Here is a 4,680-nt window from a genome sequence, read left to right on the forward strand (position 1 = left end):
GAAATCACCAAAACAAACACGCCCCTACCCCAAAAGGGTCTCGCCCCTATTTTGATAGCTCCGCCCCACACATATGTACGCAACCTTGGCAACGATTAATTCTGTGAAACAAAGCAAAACCAATGTTAAACCGTGTCTACACCGGACGCGAGTGGCGCGGCGCGACAAAATACTATAGAACTCATTATAATCAGTGATGCTGTCTACACCATAGATATATATACATATCTTTGGTCTACTGGATGCGGCGCGGCACGGCACGACACGACATGACAAATCCCCGACAGAAAACTGCTGCTGCGTTTCAAATGAAATTCAAATTTCAAGTGATTTTCAACGTTCGCTTTGTCGCGTCCAGTGTACTTGACAGACTTTAGCTGTTGTGGCCCAGACACGGTGTTACTCACCTATCGAGAAGAAACAAAGCAACCTCGCCGTCCGATCGCAGTCCTTCCGCTCCTTGAGTTGTCTCCAGCCCTGGAAAGCTGATCCGATATTTACACGGGTCCTGCTTCTTGCCTTAAGCCTTCTTTTGTTCCGCAGACATTTTCCTCTTTTATTTTTTATCCGCTATCTCTATCTTTCTGTCGCTTGGCTCGCTAATGTTCGTCCTGCGCACTGAACGCTCTCTCCTCCACATCATGAGTAGACACGCCCCTTACTGCTGATTGGCTACAAGTTTGTTTTGCTATTCGGCCCGAATCAGTTTTCTAAAGCGTTTTTGAAAAATCGTTTACCCCACCTTTAAAGGGATAGTTCACCCAAAATTGAAATTACTCCATGAGTTACTCACCCTCAAGCCATCCTAGGTGTGTATGACTTTCTTCTTTCAGACAAATACAATCGGAGTTATATTAAAAAATGTCCTGGCTCTTCCAAGCTTTATAATGGCAGTGAATCAGCTGGAACAGCACTCTCTCGTGTGGAAGCGGAAGCTAGAGATTATGGTTTATAAAGTTCTAAATATGGATATTTTCCCAACAAACACACATCATTTCACTTCAGGAGGCATTTATTAACCCCCTGAAGCCATGTGGAGCACTTTTTATGATGGATGGATGCACTTTATTGGACTTCTATTGAACTAAACCTTGGAGAGAGCCAAGACATTTGTCAATATAACTATAAGTTGTATTCGTCTGAGAGAAGAAAGTCATATGGATTGAGAGTGAGTAAATCATGGGGTAATTTTCATTTTTGGGTGAACTATGCCTTTAAAAATGTCTTCATTAGTCATACAGGTTTGAACGGTGTGGGGGAGTAACCAATGACAGATGAAATGTCCCTTTAAAGAAGTACTTTAGAGCAGTTGTGTTCAGTTTACATAACTAAAAACTGGTGACATCAGCAGAAATAAAAAAAATTCACACCACATCCAGAATATCTGCAGGCTGATTAGAATTGAACTCACTGATCAAGCAAGAGTCTTTCATAGGTCTTCATCCTCACAGTCAGTTAGCATTTGTGATGCATTAAGCAACATTTTCGTTGCCAGTTTTGCATTTTGTTACGTTTGAGCCTAGAAAGGTCAAATAACATCTGTGAAAGATTAAATTAAAGCTCAGTCTTGTCACTGTGTGGGTCCCTGTGAAGCAGTGCTGTTGTTAATGAGTGTTGCATCAAGGGCTCAATGTTAGCAACCGCTCTTCAAAGCCACCCCAGTGCAGCCTGTGGGAGGGGATGGAGAGCAGAGGCACACATGTTCACCACACGTTCTGCACTGAAACATCCTCGTGCTCTTCACACATACCAATCACAGCAACCTCATCATCAGGAAACGGACTGGAGGAGGAGATGGAGAAGGGGAGGGGAGAGGCGAGCGGGAGGAATAAGGAATGAAGGTGAAGACTAGATGGAGGAGGAAGAAAAAGGTGAGCTGTAAGAAGCAAAGGAAATGGGTATGAGATAACAGCAAATAAAAATGGAAGAAGGGATGGATATAAGGTGATGACATTTAGAGAAATGTAAATAATGGAGGAGGTATTGGCGAGAAGCTAGGAGACGGTCATCACAAACATTCAAGCTGCTATCATGAACTGCTCCTCACAACTGTGAGTCAGAATCTGTGACTAGCACCACGCAAAGAGACCAGTCATCTGTGACTGTACCTCACACTCACACACTCATGCTGTTACATCCCTTCCTTCTGCACAAAGAACTCAACTGTAGCGCTGCAACTGGTACAACCTGGCACAAAACCATTTGCTTCTGACTAATGATAAATACACTACTTTATAGCCATTTTGTTCATTGCACTTTTTTACAGGATTATTATTACTACTTTTCCATTTTCAATTATATTCTATTGTGATAGAATCCAGCTAAATAGACATATATAGAAAACAAACAAAAAAATGCACACTAGCGTTCAAAATTTTCGGGGCAGGAAGATTTTTTTTTTTTACAGGAATAAATACTTTTATTCAGCAAGAACACATTAAATTTTAATAAAAAGAGACCGTAAGACATTCATAATGTTTTCTATTAAAAACTAAACCCCTAAAATAAAGATTTATGTTTAAAATAAATGCTTTTCTTTTTAACTTCCTATTCATTAAAAAATCCTAAAAAAAAAATAAAAAAAAAAGAATTCTGAAGGATCATGTGACACTGAAGACTGGAGTAATGATCCTGAAAATTCAGCTTTGTATCACAGGAATAAATTACACTTTAAAATGCAGTATATTAAAATAGAAAAAAGTTATTTTAAATTGTTATAATATTTAGAATGGTATGTAAATATATAAATAACAAAACAACGACACAAGTCCAAACTGAAAGGCCATCACCAAACATTCAGTATCTAAAATCCATTATTTGCCAACTCTAGTGTACACTATTTGGTGTGCATCTTACCAACCCCAAACAGTAGTGTACATTAATAACAGAAAAAATAAAGATAACCAAAAAATATATAGAACCTACAAAAACAACTAAATCATGACGTACATAATTTATAAAACATGTACAAAATGTTTAAAACATCAATGTCAAACAATGTTTTAGGCTAACACTTAAAACATCTGATATAATGTAATAGCATAGTTCCACATTATAATGCACAAGTCATTGAGAGGTGATTACATACAGCTAAACATTGTGCGTTTGCAGCATGCAGCAGTAATGATTTGTATTTTGGTTTGAATCTGCACTGAAGGTTTAGAAAGACGATGAGTCCTTCCCCTTTGTGCCCACTATCAATCAGAAAAAATCACCAATTGTCACCACTGCTGACTCCTGCATACTGCTCACCATGTTTAGCAAGCAAAACAGTCACACGGCCTAACTCGGTATAAAAACATTCTGTGACAACTCAGTGAGCTGGCATGGGATTCATTTCTGAAATCAAATGAAATAATCTGTGATTTTAATAATCACATTAATAATCCAGATGTGCAGTACATGAACCTACGGCCATGCACAACATCAAGATTTCCTGAAAAAGAAGTAGGCAAACTGAGGCAGGTCCACTGCCGTCCACTGAGACTATACAGACTCATTTTAAATGTCAAAAAGCCTTGAGGCACCACAATTCATTATGGATTCAATTGAATGTGCAAAGGAAGCCAATCATCTGAACAAAAAAGCAAGCGTCAACCAAGAACGGCTGCACATGGTTGAAAAAAATACTATAATTTGTCATGTAGAGAAAATACTTAAATACTACCAAAAGCTCAAGCCAATCTCAAAATGACCCTGATAAATCCAGATATCTTTGTTAAAGTCTGTGTACCCCACAGATCCAAAACACTACCTGCACTACATCCTTATCTTAAACACCACCCTGCTTTAACTGAAAGGAAAGGCCTCTTCAGCATCCTCAGATTGTTAAACATGGATTGCCATGGTGACAGCAAAGGAAATGAGCATTTTTATAGCCGTAATTTCTGCTGTTTGTATTGTGCCTTCATACCAGCCTAATGACATGAGAAAGCACATTCAGGGGTCCATCCTCTCCTGAGTGATTCTTATTAAAAAGAAAACATAAAAAAGGCCTCCTAACAAACACAGTGTGGCCCAATTGGGCAGAAGAATAATAGAGGTCTCTGTAAATGAGAAAAAGATCATGAGGATTAGCCAAAGCACCTGTGATTCCTCTCATTATGATGTTTGTTTTGGTCACGCTCTAAATACAGGCAGTTCTCTGGAGCAGATAAGCTGAAGTGACAGATCAACTCAACGATCACCATGAGAGACACGTTTTAATGTAGCATTAAATAAATCCTCATGGGAGTCAATCATGTTTTCATTATGTTGCCACTTTAAATAGATTTATTAATGAATGCATTAGAACTATGTTATTGAGAAAGTCCACAGACACATGCTATATTTTGTTGTCAGAGAGCTGAACGCAATTGAATGCAATAAAGCAGGAGCAGAACTCACACAGGGCAGTGGATATTGACTAGTCACTCTCCATTAGACAGATTTCTAGACAAAAGCATTTATTGGCAGCCCATGAAGAAGCACACATTGAACAACGCAGCCAAACCAGCGGAGCTAGAAATGCAAGGTCAAGATCTACAGTTAAGAAACCCAGTACTGCTCACTGCTTGAGACAAGAACTATGCTAGAATGATAGAACGTACATGAAAATCGATTATTAAATGATAAATAAAATAAAAATGAAATCAATTATTATTTTGATTAACAAACTAAACTGTGGGGGGGGGGGGGGGG

At 38.8% G+C, this 4,680-nt stretch overlaps 1 protein-coding gene across 1 annotated transcript in view; it reads right to left on the reverse strand.

The window, feature by feature from the left end:
* Positions 1-4,680, reverse strand: part of LOC107601264 (rab11 family-interacting protein 4A) — a 46,318-nt gene that overhangs the window by 40,558 nt on the left and 1,080 nt on the right. The window lies entirely within an intron of this gene.

Source organism: Sinocyclocheilus grahami, unplaced genomic scaffold (assembly GCF_001515645.1).
Source record: "Sinocyclocheilus grahami isolate Dianchi unplaced genomic scaffold, SAMN03320097.WGS_v1.1 scaffold302.1, whole genome shotgun sequence".
In the NCBI taxonomy this organism is placed as follows: domain Eukaryota; kingdom Metazoa; phylum Chordata; class Actinopteri; order Cypriniformes; family Cyprinidae; genus Sinocyclocheilus; species Sinocyclocheilus grahami.